Source organism: Balaenoptera borealis (assembly GCF_965194805.1).
Source record: "Balaenoptera borealis genome assembly, chromosome: 1".
In the NCBI taxonomy this organism is placed as follows: Eukaryota; Metazoa; Chordata; class Mammalia; order Artiodactyla; family Balaenopteridae; genus Balaenoptera; species Balaenoptera borealis.
Window position 1 is genome coordinate 8,240,591 of NC_138860.1, and position 24,084 is coordinate 8,264,674.

Sequence of the window (24,084 nt, forward strand, 5' to 3'; positions counted from 1 at the left end):
AAATAAGACCCTTGAAGCTATGTTAATAACAAATTATATTTTAAGGTAATAATTATTATTAGATTCAAAAAAAGAGAATTATTAAGTAATCAATTTGAAAGGAACAAACATACTATCCTAAACTTGCATGCAATAAATAACATAGTTTTGATGTAAATTAAGAAAATTTGACACGATGAAAAGGAGAAATAGATCCACTTACAAAAATACTTGAAGATTTTAACATACCGAGCTAGTAACTTTAAGAACAAGCAAATAAAAATCAGTAATATGACACAAGAATTGAACATACTAAGATACTTGACTTAAATAACATAGACTTGACTTAAATAATAGAGACTATTGCACCCAAAGACAACAGAATACATATTCTTTTAAAGTACACCTCAAATATTTACCAGACTTTGCTATATGCTACTGTGTAAATCAAGTCCAAGAAGTTCAAATATTTGAAATCATACAGAGTATTTTCTGACCACAGTAGAACTGAACTAAAAATCAATTAGAGAAAGATAAACAGAAAATTCTCAAAATTTTAGAAATTAAATAATACAGTTTGGAAATTAAATAATACATTTTAAATATCAAATAAGAAATCAAAATAAAAATATATTTTGGACTGACAACAAATAAAAATACAACATTTGTGAGATGCAGTTAAAGAGAATATAAAAGGAAATAACTCTGGATCCATATTTAAAAGGAAGAAAGCTTGAAATACAACTATTTTTCTAGTTATCTATGACTATATAGAAAATTACTCCAAACATAGAGGCTTACAACAAAAATGATTTTATTATTCTCATAAAATTTTGTTTAGAGATTTGAGAGATTTGGCTCAGCTGTGAGATACTTTTGCTTCACTTGCCATCAACTGGGGTTATTCAGTGGAATTCAGCTAGTGGCTGGTCTAGTGTTGAAAGCCTAAGATAATTTCAGTCACTTAGCTATTGACTTGGTAAGGATGACTGTAGGACTGGGCTCAACTAAGCTGTTCTCCTTCTCATGTAGTCTGAGGTCTATCCCATTTAGTCTCTCTAGCAGGGTAGTAGGATGTCTTATGTGGCAGCTCAAACATCCAAGAGTGAGCATTCTAGAGGCACAAAGTAAGAGGTCCAGTTTCCTAATGCCTGGGTCCCCAAAATGGCACAGTGCTATACTTCTTCTGTATTCTATTAGCCAAAAACGCATTGATTCAAAGAGAGATGAAAATAGATATCACCTCTTGATGGGCAGAGCAGCAAAATCACATTTCAAAGGGGCATGGCAGTAGTCACTGTGGCCATCTTTGCCAACAACCTACTATACCTACATCCTCATCCTCCTTATGGCAGACTTCCTCTGCCATAAGAACGTTCTTAGAGAACCTTATCCACTGTGACAGACCATGTGGAGCAGATATGAGTCATCCCAACTGAAACCATCACAGACCAACCAGCTTCTTCACTTATCCACCAGGTGGCCATATACGTATGCACAAGCCTAGTCAAGGTCAGCCTAGAACATCAGAACCACCAAGCTGCACTGTGTATTCATAGTAGTAATAAATTGTTATTGTTTTAAAGTTTTGTTTTAGAATTATTGATAAGCAACATTGTTGGAGCAATAGATATCCAATTAAAATATATTCAGAGGAAATTTATATCAATGATGATGAGCTTAAAAATAGATTAGAGGTGCACACTTTTATTAAAATAAAACTGCCAGCCAAGGTAAGGTTACTCCATTCCTTCCTACTCCTCTCTATTACAACTGAAAATCACTGACATAATGCAACAAACAAGCATAGAAAGATTCTGAAAGGTGGGAAGAAGAAATAGAACTGCCTAGGGACATTAGACTGGAGGGATGATACAGCAGTGGGTTCCCTGAGATTTCTTTTTGCTTTCCACACATTCTATACTGGAGAAGACAGCAAACTAGGACCCATGTTAGACATACAAAAAGAACCCAAAGGAGAGCCTTCTCCTTTAGACAAAGGGTCAGGAACAAGTTGGCCTAACAGAACAAAATACTGTGACAATACCTGACTTGCTCCAGCTAAATGTTAATAAAAAATTGTCTCTCCCTTGCCCTGAGGTGTCAGCAGATCTAAGAAGGAAGCTGAACTTCCACCCCCACTTGAACCTGCACAACGTATCTAAACAAATGACTGCTTGATAAAACGGAAGACCAAATGGGACTCAGAGTCTCATAATATAACACAGTTGAAAACCTTTTGCCTTGCCAAGAAGAACAATCACAACTTGAATGAGAAAAGACAACCAACAGACTGTAACACTGAGATGACTCAGATGTTATAATTACCTGAAAAGGATTTTAAGCATTAATCATAAAAATGCCTCAATGAGTAAATACAAATATTCTTAAAACAAATGAAAAATTGAAGACCTTAGCAAATAAACAGAAGACATAATAAAAAAGAACCAGAGGAAAATTACAGAACTGAAAAATACGATAACCCAAATAAAAGTTTCACTGGATTAGCTCAATATTAGATGAGACATGAGAAAGGATATAATCAGTGAACTAGAAGACAGATCAATTGAAATTATCCAATCTAAACAATCGAGAGAAAATACTGAAAAAAAAACTGAACACAAAAAATAAATCAAGTAGTAGTCCAATGTTCTCAGAGAAAAGCACAGTCATTTGAATTAAGATTCAGTAATTTGAATGAAGTCAGAAGTACTAAGTGTTAGGTTCACTGATGTCTATTACAGCTACTTTTGATACAAAGCAAAATATTTGTGGTTGTTGCTGCATTTTGTGTTATTGATGGTCCTGTTTGTGATGATTCAGTTGGTGTAGGGTTCTGTGGTGATATTTCCTATATGACTTAAGTGCACTCTCTCTGTAAACTATATGTTTCCATGAAGAGATGTATATATTTTTTATAAGCAGTTGCTTATAGGAAATGAATTTCTCCAAAAGAAAAGATCCTTATCATTAAGTTTATCTTAACCTACTTTACAGAAGGTCAAGCAACACTTAAATTTGCTTCACAAAACAACGGAAAGGAATGCCTAGTATTTGGGGATGTGTGGATGGAAGTGAGGAAAAGAAGTAGAAATGGATGGAAGAGAGTGCCTCATATCCCTCAAAAAAATAAATTAAAAAACTTCAGGACTGGGAGAATTCTGCTCTTTGCACTGAGTGCATCCTTCTCAGGTGCCAAGGTTGCTCCTGGAAGGCAAGGAAGAGCTTGAATTCAGGGCAAAGAGAGTTCAGAGAAATCAAGGAGGAAGATATGACCTTAAATACATACACAATCCCTTGAAGTTACTTATTTAAAAATGTTATACTCCTGAGTTTCAAGTCAAACCTACTGTTCCTCTCCAGTTACAGGTCTGGAACAAATACAGGAAAAATATGCCATTATAAACTTCACCTTGCTTTGGAGGACCCTGTCAATATACAAAAAGACTGGGCTTTACATAGCTCAGCCTAGACAAGAATAACGAGGCATTATTGATACTTACTTTGTTTGAAAACTTTGAAAAATAAGCTAATAGTGGACCACTGTGCTCCAGGATTTCCTCAGGGGAGTTTAGGAAGATCAATCTGGTGAATATTATGGGCTCAGAAGAATTCTCTCAAGTCCAAACCCACCTCTGAAAAACATGATGATCACCAATTCTAGGAAGGAATAATACCTAGACTTAACCAACTTCTAAAATCTGAACTAGTGAGACGGGCTTTTGCTAGATAACAGCTAAGTAAGGGGCTTACATGCAGAAAAAAAAGTAGATGCCATCTTTGACTTACTTCCCTCAAGGTTTCATAATCTTGTTTTGAAAGGCTGGCACTTGAATTTTTATTTTCATACTCTTAAAGACCATCATATCCATGTGTGACTCTAAAAGCACCACTTAGAAAGTATATGTCAGGCCCAGGGCTTATGTCACTCATACTGCATTTGCCTTCCCATCCTCAGCTATGTTTCAGGCTCCAGGGATAGATGTTTTGCTCCAAAATGGTGTATAGAGGTAACTGTCAGCATCTTTGGAAATTATAGCAAATTGAACTATGAAATATCTAGGCATGCTCTGCTCACTTCTGATGATGCAGGATATCTGGGACCTATTATACACAGGGAGGTCAGAAACAAGAACGTAATGCATTCTCAGAGTTCCTGAGTACAGGTCTGGACCAGAAGGCTGTACAATATTCACATCTAGTAGTAGGTTTAAGTTACTCTGTGTTATGTAATTAATTTAGATCTGTTCTTCCTAAGGGTTCCATTAAATCCTATAAAATTTTACAACTTTATCTCAGGAGTACTACGAGTAATTAAAATTCTGCTATACATTTTAGAAAGCAAGAATGCATAGACAGGACGCTTTCCTCACCTGTGGCAAAGGCAAAGGAAAGCTGTGATCAGTGGTCCAGAGCCAGTCAATAATTAGAAATGAAGGCAGAAGACACAGTGGCAGGGAAGTCTGACAGACTTTTCATGAGGCAAAATTACAGGTGACTCTCAAAGAAATACTAAGAAATCCTTTTATTTTCTGCAAAAAGAAAGGTTAGTACTTAATGTTTTATTAAAGACTCATGAAACCTAAGAATGGCAACTTCATTACTGAAGAGATAGCTGGTGGTAGGATATTTACAAAAGTTAAAAGTCTAGTCAGAATAAATAGATTTTATAAAATGAAGAAAAAAAATTCTAAAGCAGGATTACTTCTTTTAAAAAAAATTGGAGAAGATAAAGAAAAAATAGTGAGCAAACTGACAAGAGTAATAAGCCTATTAAAAATACTAACCCTAATTGGGAAAACTATTGCTTTTTAATATTCAGTGCTCAGATTACTTGTATTATCACAGTTTGATTATTTCTAAGGAAGATAAAAAGAAACATTTTTATAATATTGTTTTTAATTTGTGAATATGGAAATTTTCAGAAACAAAACACAGAGAGAATGATATAATGTCTAATTACTCATCACTCAACTTCAAATGTAAGCAGTTTTTCATTGATCTAATTCATCTATCCATCTACAACTTTTTATCACAATTATTTTGAAAAGATCCTAGACATCGTATCACCCATAGATACTTCATCATGGATAATATAAAAGTCCTATATATTACTGTATATATAGTAATGACCATAATACATTACTATCTACCAAAATTAAAGTAATTCCTCAATGTCATTTAATAAAATCTTTAAAAAAATCTTAATAGTTATATTTCCCCAAATACCTCAAAATAATTTTCATAGTTAGTGCATTTAAATCAGGTTCCAAAGAATGTCATTTTTTAAAATTTTTATTTCTCTTGGGTATCTTTTTTTTAAAAGTAATAGTCTCCTCTTCCTGCTATTTTATCTCATACCATCAATGTGCTGGAGAAACTAGGACATTTTTACTGTGAAATTCCTATAATACTGTTTGGGCTTACTGATTCTTAATGGGGTCCTTTTTCACTTTTTCTCTATTCACTTTTTTGGAAGATAGTTAAATGTAGTCATGACAGCATTACCCTGATACCAAAACCAGAGAGTTATATTACAACAAAAAAAAAAAATTACAATATAATATCCCTAATGAACATAGATGAAAGAATCCTCAACAGAATACTAGCAAATCAAATTAACAAGCACATTAAAAAAATCATACAGCATAGTCAAATAAGATTTATCCCTGGGATACAAGGACACACACAAATCAATAAATGTGATAACCACATTAACAGAATGAAGAACAAAAATCATATGATCATCTCAATAGATGGAAAATATATTTGACAAAATTCTACATCCATTTAAGATTAAAAACTTCAAAGAATTAGGTATAGAAGGAACACACCTCAACATAATAAAGGAAATATATCACAAGACCATAGCTAACATCATACTCAATGGTGAATAGCTAAAAGCTTTTCCTCTAAGATCAGGTACAAGACAAAGTCAATCACTCTCACCACTTCTATTCAACAAAGTAGTGGAGGTCTTAACCAAAGCAATTAGCCAAGAAAATTTTAGAAAGCATCAAACTGGAAAAGAAGAAGTAAAATTATCTCTGTTTGCAAGTGTATGATATTACTGTATATAAAACCCAAAAGATGCCACCAAAAATATAGTTAGAACTAGTAAATGCATTCAGTAAGGTTACAGAATACAAAATCAACATACAAAAATCAGTTGTTTTTCTGTAAACTAGCAATGACATATTTGAAAAAGAAATTAAGAAAGCAATCCAATTCACAAAAGCATCAAAAACAATAAAATACTTAGGAATAAATTTAATTAAGGAGGTTAAATTTAACCAAGGAGGTATACTGAAAAGTATAAAACACTGCTGAAAGAACTTGAAGAAGATACACATAAATGTAAACATATCCCATGTTCAAACACTGGAAGAATATTGTAAAAATATCCATACTACCCAAAGTAATCTACAAATATAAAGTAATATCTATCAAAATTCCAATGGAATTCTTTACAGAAATAGAAAAAACACTCCTAAAATTCATAGGTAAACAAAAAGAACCCTAATAGCCCAAAACATATTGACAAAGAAAAAGAAAACCGGAGGCATCACTCTTCTTAAAATGTATTATAGTAATCAAAACAGTATGGTACACACACACACACACACACACACACACACACACACAAAACCAGACACATAGACCAATAGAACAGAATAAAGAGCTCTGAATTACACCCAGATATATATGGTCAACTGATCTTCAAAAGAGTAACAAGCATAAATAATGGGCAAAGGATAGTCTCTCCAATAAATGGTGCTCTGAAAACTGGATAGCCACATGTGAAAGAATGAACTTGGATTCATATCTCAAATCACATGCAAAAATAAACTCAAAATGAATTGAAAATGTAAAAATAAGATTGAAACCATAAATCTTCTAGGAGGAAACATAGGGGAAAGGCTCCTTGACGTTGGTGTTGGCAATGATTTTTTGGATGCTACATCAAAAATACAAGAAACAAAAGCAAAAGTAATAAAGTGTGAGTACATCCAACTAAAAAGCTTCTGCATAGCAAAGGACACAATCAATAAAAGAAAAGGCAACTAATGGAGTGAGAGAAAATAGTTGCAAACATATCTGATAAGAGGTTAATATTCAAAATATATGTTACTCCTAAAATTCAATAGCAAAAAAATAATAATCATAATTCAATTTCACAATAGGCAAAGTATCAAACAGACATTTCTCTGAAGATGACATACACATGGCCAACAGATACATGAAAATGTGCTCAGCACAACTAATCATTAGAGAAATAAAAATCAAAACCACAGTGAGAAATCAACTCAAACCTGTTAGGATTTTTATTACCATCAAAAAAGCCAAAAGGTAAGAAGTGTTGGCAAGAATGTGGAGAAAAGGGAACACTGGTTCACTATTGGTGGGAATGTAATTTATGGAATAATTTCCAGCCATTATAAAATACACTATGGAGGTTCCTCAAAAAATTAAAAATAGAACTACCATATGACTCTGCAATTCCACTTCTGAGTATTTATACAAAGGAAATCAAATCAGAATCTCTAGATTCCTGCACTCCCATGTTCACTGTAGATTATTCACAACAGCCAAGATACTGAAACATATCGATGGATAAATGGATAAAGAAAATGTGGTATATACATGCAATGGAATATTATTCAGCCTTAAAAAAGAAGGAAATCCTGCCAGATATAATAATATAAGTGGATCTGGAGAACACTACGCTAAGTGAAATAAGCTAGATGAAGACAGAAATACTATATGATCTCACTTATATTTATAATCTAAAATATGCAAACATATAGAAACAGAGAGTAGAATGGTGGTTGTCAGGGGATGGGGGGGTGGGGAGAAAAGGGTAGATGATGGTGAAAGATACAAAGGTTCAGTTATACAAGATAAATAAGTTCTGGAGTTCTACTATATAGCATAGTGCCTGTAGCTCCCGATACTATTATATATTGGATACTTAAAATTTACTAAGAGGGTGGATCTTATGTTAAATGTTCTTGCCACAAGATACCAAAAATAATTACAACAATAACAACAGTAATAATAGTAAAGTGGGTGAGAGGAAACTTTACGAGGCAATGGATATATCTATGGCCTTGATGGTAGCAATGGATTCACAGGTGTATACTTATCCCCAAACTCATCGAGTTGTATACCTTAAATATGTACAACTTTTTTCATGTCAATTTTGCTTCAATAAAATGGTTTAAAAATAATAAAGGCAAAATAAATTTTAAAATCTAGAGCCTTGAATATATTAAAATTCAGGTTTGGGGCTAAGAATACCTTATAGGTGATACTGTACCATTCCTATTACATTCTCATTAGGAAACACATAAAGTATTATGTTATCAGTCTCACAACTGGTGATGCTACAACTAATTAATAAAGCCAGATGTTTTGACTTGATTCCTATAACACAAATTAATCATTAACCGCTCACCTACTTGAAGGAATATTAAATAGATGTATGAATTCCAATAGGGATGTTAAATTTGTGACTAAAAGAAAAGCTACCACTTCTCCTGCAATTATTAGGTAGAATTGTTCTACAAAGAAGAATTTCTCCACTTTTCCCCATCAGCTGTTTTGTTACGCTATCTGACACAATTTATGTACAACTACAGTTTGTCTTGGCCTTACTTACTTATCCTCTACCCAAACCTGGACCGTAGATGCTTATTTTGAAATTAACTTCTCTCTTTTTTCTCTTTTTAAAAATATATAATCCCAAAAGACAAAAATGAATTATTCTCTCCAATTAATTATTCAATAGGAAGAATTTCACTGGAATATTTTGTGACAAGAAACTGGATTATTCCCTTTAGCTATAAAAAATGTGTGACAATGTTCTTTCATCTCTCATTGTGTTTGTACATCAAACTTCACTTGCTATGGTTCATAAATTAAAAACAAAATGTGAAGGAAGATTCATATAGAAAGACTAGATGAATGTATATTCAGAAATGAAACTATTAATTGAATTGATCATCTTAACTGATATTTAGAAACCTAAAAATAAAGAGTTTTAAAATTATGGAGTGAACCATATTTCTGCATAAGGCACTTCACAGGTTTCCTGCACTTAGGAACACTAGGCAGCACTTCAACACTACAAGTGTGGACCACTTTAAACAGTGAAGTCACCAACAAAAAGCACAAAACTGTGAACATATGGAAGTAACAGTCTGCAAAAAGGACCCTTGTTTACAGTACGAGTGCTGAAAGAAAGGAGAGCATCGCCTGGTTTGATCCCAGTTGGGAACATGTGTCTAGGAACTCAAATTTTCGGCCGCTCTGCATTTGTCGTCAAATGACCACAAAAGCACTGTTTTGATTCTGAGGTTGCAAATATATGTTAAGGAGTAGATGAAATGACAGATAAAGATTCTGTGAATAAAGAGGATCTACTCTGTTTGTTTCATTCTACAACCAATACAACATATGCCTACAATATACTTATAACATTTTCCAAATAATAGTAAAAATATTACTACCAATATTAAGGTCCTAAAGGCATGATGGAATTTCTCTGAGGTTCTTTTTGCCCTGAGGATATATAATACTGACTACATATAGACAAAATAGTGTGTTTTAAAGTCACTTGATGGACTTCCCTGGTGGTTCAGTGCCTAGGACTCTGTGCTCCCAGTGCAAGGGGGCCCGGGTTCAATACCTGGTCGGGGAACTAGATCCTGCATGCATGCTTCAACTAAGAGTCCACATGCCGCAATTAAAAAGTCCACATGCCACAACTAAGAAGTCCACATGCCACAGCTAAGAAATCTGCATGCCGCAACTAAAATATCCTGCATGCCGCAACAAAGATCCCGCACGCCGCAACTGAGATCTGGCGCAGCGTAGATAAAGAAAGAAAGAATAAATAAGTTAAAAAACAAAACAAAACAGAACAATAAAGTCACTTGAAGTTCATCATTTCTCTGGGTCATTATACCACTGATTTGACATATTGAGATTCCTCTGCTTGTTTGCAGTTATGGGGGATTAATTTTTATTCCTCCTTTGGGATAGCATTTTACCATTTTCATTTAAAATAGTTAAATGGTGTCAAGGTACATTTCATTTTTTATTTTATTATACTTATAAGGTACATTTCATTTTTCTCCCCAATACCATATACATCCTTTTCTCCTATAGGTAACTTTTTATTAATTCAGGCTTTATATTACTATTTTTTTCACTTTAAAGTGTAAATATATAAACATATATGCACATATATATCACATATATATCTATATAAACATACACATATGTATATATTTGTGTCTGCGTGTGTATATAAGTTCTCTTGCACAAATATTTCACATTTTTCACAGAAAATATATCTGACAAACCACTACATATCAGTGTATAGAAACAGAGAATCTCCATTATATTTTTTACAGCAGCATGGAGCTTGCCATGTGTATGTACCAATGTATATTCACCAGTTAATTTTGCAAAACCACAATGTTAGGTACCTTGCTTGTACAGGACCAAGTAGGTCAGAGATTCCTAATTTTTTCATGTTGTACCACATGACAAAATAATATTGTATAGCACATTTGGGTTAATTACAGGGAATTTTGAAGGGTATTTATAGACTTCTTGAAAAAATAATTACATTCTTTTTTATACAATCTGTCATATAAAAAATAAAATACACGTTAATGGCAATGTATTGTTAAAATTATTTAAAATATTCAAATGAAAAATTTCAAAATTTTAATGAGGTACTTAACTATAACTGACATCAACTTTTATACTTCAAACGGCCACCTATAATTTTTGATCATAATATAAAGTGATGCTCTCTACAATTCATGATAGTCAGCATCAATAAGAAGCTTTATCACACAGATAGGTAAGAGCAAACCGCACGAGAGGTTTGACTGCTTTATCCTTTTTCTCACCATTTAACAAACTATTCCCTTTAAATTTAATAAAATTTGAAAAGCTCAATCTGTTTTTATTATATTTCATGAGTGTAATTTTTCTTTTATTGGCGTTTTTTTTCTTGGATAAATATTGAAAAGTTTTATAATAATGCTGGCAGATTTTAAATCATACAGTGCTTTTTCATATCACACATTTCAAAATAATTATCAAGATTTTTCTCAAATATATGCAGAGTGTCTTTCCTAGTTTTATATATATATGTGTGTGTATATATATATATTTTTACACACACACAGACATATATCGTTTTATATATATATAAAATATTACATATAAATTATATACATATATAAATGTGTTGATGGCACTATCAAGTTTATATACGGTCTATGCCCTATGGTACTTACAGTTTATTTACTGAGAAATGATCTTAATAATAACAAATGTTATAGGGCATAACCAAAAAAGAGATAAACTAAGCTATAGTGCAGATCAATGGAAGGAATTTGCAAATAATTTTATAATAAATTATATACCTGTAGATAAAGACAGGAGGAACTCAAGCTAGAATTGTATCTAACACAAAATTGTATAAAGGAAAAATTAAGTTACACAGACAGTAAGTGACTTTCCAAAAATGCACACCTGGATAACAGCAATGTGTGGATTGGAATCCAGGACAATGTTCCTTCTAGTCTCACATACAATCTAATGGACACTCATGTGATTGTATATCCAGCCCTTCTCTGCCACACACATATAGAATCCTTTCTATGAACTGTGTCCTCTTTTATTTTTTAATTAATTTTTATTGGAGTATAGGTGATTTATAATGTTGTGTTAGTTTCTGCTGTACAGCAAAGTGAATTCAGTTATTCATGTACATATATCCACTCTTTTTTAGATTATTTTCCCATATAGGTCATTACAGAGCACGGAGTAGAGTTCTCTGTGCTATACAGCAGGTTCTTATTAGTTATCTATTTTATATGTAGTAGGAACTATGTCCTCTTTTAACCATCCTTATAAGGCAAGCTCCTAAACTCATTTTGTACAAATTAATTTGTACAAACATTGCTCTTTCTCTCTACATTTGATCCAAACTCATCTATCAGAATCCTCTTTCCATGTCTCACATCCTCTCATATTTGATTAGTCCAGAATTTAGTGGCTTAAGCTGAGTCTGCGTTCACTCTGACAATCTGAAATTGGAACTATGCGATCCAATGGCTGGATCTGGTTTACTGTTACTAAGAAAAAGTAAACACAGTGATATGTTGATATTTTTGGTCGTGTAACCTGGAAGGGAGTGGAGAGGATGGTTTTGGGAATGAAAGTGAAAAATGAAGTAGATGCATAAAAAGTAACAGAGAAAAGATGAGAATAGTATCCTGGTTGCATACCATTCTCTAGATAGCTGATTTCTGCACCTGCATCTATGAATTAACTTTTTCCTTTCTCAATATAGCTCTAGGGGGTCTCTGTGGTTTGTAAAAAAGAGTCATCACAACCTTAATGTGGGCCATAATACCACTCAACGTCTTCCTTAAGAAGAAATCTGAAGGTTTTTATTTTTTCTTTATTGAAGTATACTTGGTTTACAGTACTGTATTAGTTCCAGGTGTACAACATAGTGATTTGATATTTTTATAGATTATACTCCATTTAAAGTTAGTACAAAGTGATGGTTATATTTCCCTGTGCTGTACAATATATCCTTTTTGCTTATATATTTTATACATAGTAATTTGTATCTCTTAATGAACTAATCTTAAAATTAAAAAGGACATGCTTTGACAGAAAATTCAGAAGATAATAAATATTAGAAGACAATTAAAAAAGAAAAAAAAATAAAATAGGAACCAATATAATATACTCAAAAAAGGGTAAGTAAACCAGTTTTTTTCTAAAAGAAATAATTCAAATGAAAAATATTGAAGAAAAAGTCAAGTCCATCAAAAATGAAAATCCCAAGTAATGATACAAGAATAGCCAATCTCCATATGTATAACATAACCAAATCTGGAATATATACTACAGAGTTTTTAAAAATTATTTTTTTCTGCATGGATTAATAGACAGGTGATGATATAGAAAGTATTAATTGAGACTTATTGGGCTACAATTAACAATTAGTTTAAATAATGAACATGCAGAAATAACATGAAGTCCAGAGGTAGATGGACCCCAAAATTGATTCATTCAGATATCCTGCAGTCCACAGTGTTGGCTTCATTATTATGGGATAGAAAGACTACAGTAGTTGCTGCAATCACATATACGATTGCTGGAATACAAGCACAATGGCATCTAGAGGAGGAGAGGGTATCTTTTCCTGCGTATCTCCCTTAGAAGTAAGGAAACTCTCCAGAAGTTCCCTAGATTTTCCCCGAAGTGTCATCACTCAGATTTCAGCCACATCACTGTCCCTGAATTAGTCAGTAGGAAAGGTGATGGAATTATCATGATTGGCCAATGATCTAAAATATACTAGACCCAGGGGTGGTATTGCAAAGTCACACACACGCACACACTGACACACACATCTATACACTTGAATCAAATGTAAAGTTCTGAATATTGACTTTGAATTTATTATCATACCAGATCTGTTTCCCTTGTCAATAATATTTTTCAAAACATTGTTGTTAATGGCTATTTAACCTTTCATTAGGTATATATCAATATAAGGCAGTTAACTTTTGTGTTAAACCCGGCTATAGTTTATAATATTTTGCAATTATAAATAAAGCAATAAGGAATATAAGTATGTATTTTTCTTCCTCCTTTAATAGTTTATCATGATCTTATAAATGGAAGTATAAATTGTTTAAAATTTACCAAATTTTACTCTAAAGAGACTCTTCCTATTTACATTCCCACAAGTAATAAATGAGAAATCATAACTATAGTATTTCCACAGTTGGAAAAAAACAGCATTTTAATGCTTCTATCAATTTTATATGCAAAATTATTTTTATAGTTTATTATTGCATTTGAAGTTTTTGTTTTTAGCCCTATACATTTATGTTATATGCCAACTGTGTCTGACCTCACATTCTAATCCTGCTTATGGGGCATTGCAAGAGTGAAATGAAAGTATGGCAGAGGTGAAGGTGGGCTAAAACAGATTTATTCCTGGAATAGATTACTGCACCTTCCTTAACTGGCTAAACAGCTAACCTAGAGGGATATTTATTGTTCAGCAATAAGATGATAAAAATCAGCAAGAAAACCTCAAAGCTTCTTCACCTACCTGCTCCACACCAAGGTCAGACATCATTATCCTCAGCTATGTTTTCATATCAAAGGGTAGTAGAAACACAAAGCTATGTCTAACCACCACTTGCTTGTACCCACTTATGATGTGGTCTGGACTGTACCTGAGAGATCTATTATATGCTTGTAATTTGTCAAAACCAGTAAATACTCAGCAAGTTGTAACCCTGGAACTTGGTCATTAGGGAAATATTCTTTTTATTCAAAATTCTCCATAACCTCCCTTCCAACCCACTGTACCTACTTTACTTTCCCTGCTGGCATTTTCCCTCTACTGTAATGCTCAGCTCCCAAGACGTATCTCCCATGGAATGTCTTGTGTCTTTTCCTAACCACCTAGATCTGCCTATTTATTAGGCTGAGGTCTTTGATCCTTTGTAAACTATCTTTTTCAAGTTATACACTTAGGTCTATGCATCACTTTTAAAGTGTATAAATCCAATTATAATTTCCAGTTACAAGTTAGAGAAAATCCAAATCAAGTACCCTTAAACCACAAATATGATTTATAGGAATTGAATAATGCTGAAAAATAAAGCAGTGGTGCCATTTATAGGTACAGTTTGATAAGGTGAATAAGGTGGGCATGACATCATCTGATCTCAGGCTCCATTGTTTTGTTTTGTTTTGTTTTGTTTTGTTTTGTTTCTCTTCATCCCCAGGGTAGCTTTCTTTATATTAAAGTTAAAGAAAGCATCTTGGTGAAGCAAACTTTTGAGATTCATTCTGACTGGACACATCTAGATCATTCCTAACACAATGAACAAGAGGAAAGAATATGCAGTGTCATACATCCCATCTTAATCCAAGGCCTTGGTGTCAGCTTTCCAAGTAACCCATGAATTCCCCACATAAAAACTCAAAAAAAAAAAAAAAATGGGAAGGGAAAAGAGGAAATTTAAGCTCTAAACACGAGCTATGCTACTCAAACACTAAGGTGTTCCCAAGCTTAAAGGGATATTGCTTTGGCATTAACATTTCAAACACGTTTAATGACAAATAAGTAGTATACTTATTACATTATAAATGAGAACACTGACAGATGATGGATTATGGAAGTTTATAAAAATTATGCTCTCTAAGCTTTTACTTAAAATGTTTAAAAAATCAATCATGAAACACTATAACATGTCACTTTATACATGTGTCACAATTTTGTATTTAACACAATGTGTTAAAATATTTTTAACTATTTATATGATTCTGAGTCTGTCATACTGACACATCTTTGACACATTCTGCTTTTAGCTTCTCAAACCTATTTTTGCCCTCTCAAGTGTTTCTTCATTGAATTAATTGAATCTCTGACATGATAGCAAATATTAAATGTATTTAAAATAAATTTAGAAATACAAAGGACCATAAGAGACTACTACCAACAACTCTATGCCAATAAAATGGACAACCTGGAAGAAATGGACAAATTCTTAGAAAGGTACAATCTCCCAAGACTGAACCAGAAAGAAATAGAAAATTTGAACAGACCAATCACAAGTACTGAAATTGAAACTGTTAATAAAAAATTCCAACAAACAAAAGAACATGACCAGATGGCTTCACAGGAGAATTTTACCAAACATTTAGAGAAAAGTTAACACCTACACTTCTCAAACTATTGCAAAAAATTGCAGAGGAAGGAACACTTCTGAACTCATTCTATAAGGCAACCATTACCCTGGTACCAAAACCAGACAAAGATACTTCAGAAAAAGAAAATTAGAGATCAATATCACTGATGAATATAGACACAAAAATGCTCATCAAAATACAAGAAAACCAAATCCAACAATACACTAAAAGGATCATAGACGATGATCAACTGGGACTTATCCCAGGGATGCAAGGATTTTTCAATAGCCACAAGTCAATCAGTGTGATACACCATACTAACAAACTGAAGAATAAAAACCATATGATCATCTCAATAGATGCAGAAAAAGCCTTTGGCAAAATTCAACATACATTTATGATAAAAACTCTCCAGAAAGTGGTCACAGAGGGAATCTGCCTCAACGTAAGAAAGGCCATATATGGCAAATCCACAGCTACTCATCATACTCAATGGTGAAATGCTGAAAGCATTCCCTCTATGATGAGGAATAATATAAGGAAACCCACTCTCGCCACTTTTCTTAAACATAGTTTTGGAAGTCCTAGCCACAACAATCAGAGGGAAAAAAAGAAATAAAAGGAATCCAAATGGAAAAGAAGACAAAAAACTTCACTGTTTGCAGATGACATGATACTATACATAGACACTACCAGAAAACTACCAGAGCTCTTCAATGAATTCAGTAAAGTTGCAGGATACAAAATTAATACATGGAAATCTGTTGCATGTCTATACACTATCAATTAAAGATCAGAAAGAGAAATTAAGGAAACAATCCCACTTACCATCACATCAAAAAGAATAAAACACCTAGGAATAAACCTACCTAAGGAGGCAGAAGACCTGTACTGCAAAACCTATATGATGCTGGTGAAAGAAATTGAAGACTACACAAACACATGGAAAGATATAAAGGGTTCTTAGATTGAAAGAATCACTATTGTCAAAATGACTATACTATCCAAAGCAATCCACAGATTTAATGCAATCCCTATCAAATTACCAACTTCATTTTTCACAGAATTAGAACAAAAAATATTACAATTTGTATGGAAACACAAAATACCCCAAACAGCCAAAGCAATCTTGAGAAAGAAAAACAGAGCTGGAGGAATCAGGCTTTCGAACTTCAGACTATACTACAAAACTACAGTAATCCAAAAGTATGATACTGGCACAAAGACAGACTTACAGACCAGCAGAACAGGATAGACAGCCCAGAAATAAACCCATGCACCTATGGTCAATTAATCTACAGCAAAGGAGGCAAGAACATACAATGGAGAAAAGACAGTCTCTTCAGTAAGTGGTGCTCGGAAAACTGGACAGCTACATGGAAAAGAATGAAATTAGAACATTCTCTAACACCATATACAAAAATAAACTCAAAATGGATTAAAGACCTAAATGTAAGACCAGATGTCATAAAACACCTAGAGGAAAACATAGGCAGAACACTCTGACATAAACTGCAGCAATATCTTTTTTGGATCCATCTCCTAGAGTAATGAAAATAAAAACAAAAATAAACAAATGGGACCTAATTAAACTTAAAAGCTTTTGGATTGCAAAGGAAATCATAAACAAAGTGAAAAGACAACCTACAGAATGGGAAAAAATATTTGCAAATGAAGCAATAAAAGATTAATTTCCAAAATGCACAAACAGCACATATAGCTCAATATCAAAAAACAAAAAACCCAATAAAAAAATGGGTGGAAGACCAAAATAGACATTTCTCCAAAGAAGACATACAGATGGCACATGAAAAAATGCTCAACATCACTAATTATTAGAGAAATGAAAATCAAAACTACAATGATTTCTTTCATCAGTGTCTTATAGTTTTCTGAGTACAGGTCTTTTGCCTCCTTAGGTAGGTTCATTCTACGTATTTTATTCTTTTTGTTGCAATGGTGAATTAGGTTGTTTCCTTAATTTCACTTTCTGATCTTTCATTGTTAGTGTAAAGGAATGCAAGAGATTTCTGTGCTTTAATTTTGTATCCCGCAACTTTACCAAATTCATTGATTAGCTCTAATAGTTTTCCGGTGGCATCTTTAGGATTTTCTATGTATACTATCATGTCATCTGCAAACAGTGACAGTTTTATTTCTTCTTTTCCAATCTGTATTCCTTTTATTTCTTTTTCTTCTCTGATTGCCATGGCTAGGACTTCCAAAACTATGTTCAATAATAGTGGCAAGAGTGGACATACTTGCCTTGTTCCTGATCTTACAGGAATTTCTTTTAGTTTTTCACCATTGAGAATGATGTTTGCTGTGGGTTTGTCATATATGGCCTTTATTATGTTGAGGTAGGTTACCTTTATGCCCACTTTCTGGAGAGTTTTTATCACAGATGGGTGTTGAATTTTGTCAAAAGCTTTTTCTGCATCTACTGAGATGATCATATGGTTTTTATTCTTCAATTTGTTATTATGGTGTATCACATTGATTGATTTGTGGATATTGAAGAATCCTTGCATTCCTGGGATAAACCCCACTTGATCATGGTGTATGATCCTTTTAATGTGTTGCTGGATTCTGTTTGCTAGTATTTTGTTGAGGATTTTTGTGTCTATGTCCATCAGTGATATAGGTCTGTAATTTTCTTTTTTGTGTGATATCTTTGTCTGGTTTTGGTATCAGTGTGATGGTGGCCTTGGAGAATGAGCTTGGGAGTGTTCCTCCCTCTGTAATTTTTTGGAAGAATTTGAGAAGGACTGATAAAAGAAATCAAAGATGACACAAACAGATTGAGAGTTATACCATGTTCTTGGATTGGAAGAATCAATATTGTGAAAATGACTATACTATCCAAAGCAATCTACAGATTCAATGCAATCCCTATCAAATTACCAACGGCATTTTTCACAGAATTAGAACAAAAAATTTTACAGTTTGTATGGAAACCCAAAATACCCCAAAGAGCCAAAGCAATCTTGAGAAAGAAAAACAGAGCTGGAGGAATCAGGCTCCCTGACTTCAGACTATACCACACAGGGAAACATACCCAATATTTTATAATAACTTATAAGGGAAAAGAATCTGAAAAAGAATATATATATATATATTCTTATATACAGAATCAATGTGCTATACACCTGCATCTAACACAATATTGTAAGTCAGCTGTATTTCAATTTTAAAAAATTTAAAATTTAATATAAATCATTTGAATGATTAAAATTGAATATAAATGTTTATTTGAATAAATAAAACATATTAATCAGTTACTAATCATATAATACTTGAACTGTACTGTTAGGCTGGTAGAACTTTTTAATCTTATATTTCAATTTTTTGTGCTTGTTCATTTATCACTCAAGAATCATTTTCTCCAATTTTAAAAGAAATCCAGTTGTGAATATATATCTCCACACTGATTTACAATGTTCTTTTGTCCTCTCCACTACTATAATGTTATTTTCCATTTGTTAAATTCTGAGTAAATTTTAAAATAATTTTCCTGTAAGCTCTGCATAATTTACGTTAAATTTCTTCCAATCTATTTTAAGAATTATGTTTATTTTTTGAATGAGCTCATTTGTTCATTGCATATAACTGATACTGATGATACATAAAAAATCTAAGTTTTTATGTTTTAATCTGGTTACTTTATTGACATATTTATAATATGTAATATTGCTTTATTTAGAATTATAATCCCCTGATATTAAGAATTCTGAGAAATAACAGTGAATTAAATAAGGTAAAGGCTATTTCCTCCTCATGCAAAAAGGTCTGGAGATTGGAGTTTAGGGTTGACACAGAAGATCAATGGTTTTATCAAGAATGATGCTTCTAACTTTCTCTTCTGACTCAAAGTTTTATCCTCATGGCCCAAAATAAGTTGATAAAGCTCTATCCACCATATCTGTACTCCAGGCAACAGTGTGAGGGTAAATGTGATCATCCCAGCTGTCTGTACCTACCCCTACCCTTTATGGAATCATCCACAAACTCTCCAGTAGGTTTGGCTTTTATCCCATGTGTTAGATAATAGTCGCATTACCCAACCTACCCTCAAGGATTGCTGAGATATGTCTTTTACCCGGATACATTGCACTCCAATTAGGGGGGCTATTAGTATGAAAAGGGGGAAGAATGGTAGGGCAGAGAATCAGCTGTCTCTTCCACAAATAATTTTGTAGGTATTTGTGTCATTTCTTAGTAATTAATCTTAACACTTACTGACTTCTTTGCTGTTCTTTCTTAATATTCTTAATTTACATAACTTTGTAATACTAAGAGATTACGAAAATGGTAATAATAATGATTGAAAATAATGATAGTAATGATGGTGTTTTTTAGTAGATGTACTCTGCCAAACTATGATAAGCACTATTGACATGTTTTAATTTGCCTGAGAGTTTTAATGAGCCCAACTAGACAACCTAACAGTTTTCACTTCATTTTTATTGATATGTAATTCGCCACTTACATATTCTCAACTATTAGTTTTTAAATGTAACTGTCCATTTTACAATTAAAATTTTCTCTATACCTTTTCTTTCACTTTGTATAAAATTATTATCACTATGCTAGCTTTTAAGTTTCAATCACAGACATTTAATTTGAACTTTGCTAATCAGTATTATATCATCCTTTTGTTTTTACTTATTGTCTACTATAATATAAATCTTTTGTAAGTTGGAAACAGTTTGTACACTCAGCAAGTATTTATTGAGGGCTTAGTATATGCCTGGAACTGTACTTAATGTTCCAAACAAAAATAACTTTTAATTCAATCTCACAATGTTTTTATCTAAGTGGTGAGTTGAAAATGTTTATATATATTTATATAACTTGTATGATTCTGTTTTTATCTTCTTGTTTTACGCATTTAGATTTATTTGAACTCTTCATTCTATAATGTGTGTTCTTTTCTATTTTCTGCTGATTTGAAACTCATGACCCCATTTTGGAATTGCACTGGCAATTATTATTACACTAATAAAAATAACATTAAACCTGTATTTTCTAAGTGACAAAGTGAAGAATGAAAGAAAATGATTTTCTTTTCACTAAGTAAAAGTATTCCTCCTACATTTTTCAGTGTGAAAACCAAGGAACTAGGTAATGATGAGAGATGTTATAATGCTATTTAAGTTGAGAGCACACAATGGTTACATATAAAAGGAGCTTCCATTCTTTAGAGAATGCTCTTCCCAAAGAAAGTGAAATATAGGCACATACTGAAAACTGAGTCAGAAGTAGATAAAGAAGGTGGATGGAGATAAAGTCCTCCCCAGAGAAGACACTGCACCAATGCCTTACTCTACTCAGAGTCCCTGGAAATCCTACAGAGTATCATCTCCCTATTTTCCAAACTGGCTAGTGAACAATTTTCATTTTGGCTGACCAGTATCCAAACTCCCAACTTGAGGGGAATCCATAGATACCTGGGAAGCAGAGTGCTAATTCCCAGTAATGAAAGCAAGGTGGTCAGAAATGCCCTATCCCTGTGTATGTCCTAGACCTCAGACATCAGTCAGATGGGGCAACATAGCATAGCAGGAGTCTGTGCCATTTTCTGGCTGTGACGTAAGGAGAGTCTTTTATCCTTCTGCCGGAGCTTCCTCAAATGGAAAATGAGGATAAAATGGACACAATAACACTCTCCAGTTCCTTGGACTATGATGAGTTTTTAAGTGAGTTGAAATATATGAAGAGTTTAGAACAATAAGTAGCCCATGATGAGCATTATATTTGGTGATTAAAAAATTTCTGCTGCAGAAATTCAAATCCTGATGGAGTAATTCAGTGTTGTAGGATCCTTTAGGTAACTCAGAATGGCACCCTCAGAGTCAAGACAATGTGGACATCCTGGACAACAGTACCTGTGGCAGGACAGTGTCCATGTCCTCTCTCCCTTGGTTGGTGTCTGAACCTGGTCCTTCCTCCAGGTTTCCCTTCCATTCTCTGAGCTACTAGGTATCTTCTGAAAAGATTCCTTTGCTGCTTAAGTTAAAATTTATTAATTGCAATTAATAAATAATTGCAATTAATAACTTGCAAACAAGTACGCTGATTTATCATAAACACCTTGTTATGTGCTTCACAATACATTCTGCACACACTCTCAGCTATAATCTCATTTAAACTTTATTAGCTAGATTGTAAACTCCATGAAATGAGGAGCTACCATGAGTGAGACTCCCTGTGCTGTTCCCAATATTTAACAGAATGACTGAGACACATTCCTTAGAAATGCATGTTGGAATACATGGGAGAAAAGGGTAGGGGAAAGAACAAATACAAGATTTGATAGACAAAATAAAAGGAAAACTATCTAATGCCAGTTACCCCCAATATGAAATACTGAGCTAAAATGATTATTTTACCACCTACTGTAATGGTAAAGAGGTGGAATTGGTGAGAGGCTTGAGCAAGTGTTTTTATTTTTAAAAGATCATAGAAGCATTTCAAAATGCTCACCAGCATACAAAAAAGCCTGGAAGTACAAATGCAAATTAGATGTCACTTAAGGTTGCAATAAGAATCTCAAAGTCCTTTGTGAATTGTGAGAGCGTCTCACAACTTTGCTATTCTAAGAGGACAAACTGCACCCTTTCTGTAGGTATCATGAGGGAATACTAGCTACAGCCTGAACACACAGTTGTATGTGGTGCATTGGGAGATTAATAATTGTCACAAACATATAAAAAGTAAACATAATAATACTACATGACCCATGGGATTTCTATTGATTTTAGTTTAATTTTTCAAAATTCAGAAACCCAATCTGAATATAATACCAGAAAGATAAGCTGGGCTGATGAGTTTGATCTCTGGAGATTTAGGAGTTCTGAAATTCTTAAGGAAATGTTTTGAATAGGCCAAGGCGCTTGAACTATTTGCATCGACTCTGGGGTAAAGAGAATGACTTTCATTTTTTCTTTTTTCCAAATCCTTTAGCCTTCAAAGGAACCACAAGATAAGAAAAATAGTGGGCTTTTTCCAAAAAGTAAGGGTTTTACTACATCTCTAAAATAACATATGCATTACAACTTCATTTTCAATCCATGGATAAAGTTGAATCCCTCATTTTTTTTCTTATCCTTGTGGCCTAAGAGGAAAAAGAGGCTCATTTAGGAACTAATTACTAATTCCCCCTTTTTTCCCGCACTTCCCCACTCCTTTATTCTTCAAAGATACCCTCTTATTGATAAATCTTCAGTTTTCATCCTCCACCTCTTTATCCTTTTATATGCACAGATCTCCTCTGATTTATTTAGGCCTTTTGCCATTATTTATTAGGCAGGATTTTTTTTCATATTACCTTCACAAATATCTTGAATAAATTATCTTAGTCCAATACATTTCTACAACACCTACGTAAGTTCCATAAATCCATATTACTATGATAATCAGACCCCTGAAATCTTTGACTGTCTTCAATGACTTACTAAATGCTAAATCTAAATATCATCCTTTATGATTTCTCAGTAGTATTTACATTTTCATCCTCACCTTTTAAAAATATTCCTGCCCTTGAATAGCAAGGTTGTATACTATTCTGAACTGGCTATCACTGACAATTTTTTCTCTCTGTCTCATTATTACTTTTCTCCTTCTGTAACATAAAATGTGATTCTCAATGAGTCTATCTTATCAGAATCACATGGGAAACTTTTTCCCATTATATGTATTATTAACTTAGATATTCTGAGATAACTGGCTTAAACTTTAGGGCTCATGCATAAATAGGTTAAAAAAATAACCACTGCTATAGTCAGCTGGTATTACTGATGACAGTGTGCCATTTACCTTAGGTATATTAGGAAATTAAAAAAAAAAAAGCCTGAGAATTATTGTAGAGTTAAAGAAACATGAGACTAGCATACTGAAAACCTCAACTCATCAATGTATAAAGTCCTTTCATTTTTCTCCAGTTATTTCATCCAACTGTACTAAGTTAAATCTTCTGTTTCCCCAGTTGCACATATTTTATCACATCTTGGGAAGATTGCATAACTCCCTTGTACATTTCAGTTATTAAATGTTCATCCCATCTTAAAACCATATTCTTCTATCCGATTTAAAGCATCCTCTCCCTCCATTGTTAAGCATACTAGCAACTCAAAGATCCTGAAGTACAAGTGGAGTAATTATTTTTTCCTTTTATTTATCTTTTCTCTCACCTCTGGTATGCTGAAATACTAAGAGTAAGGATATGTGAATATGTGACACATTTTTAATTAACATTTTTATTTAGTTCTAAGTTGATTATCACTTTTCTCTGACTCTCAATGAATGATAATAACCTTTTTTTAGCAGGTGTCCAAATGCTGG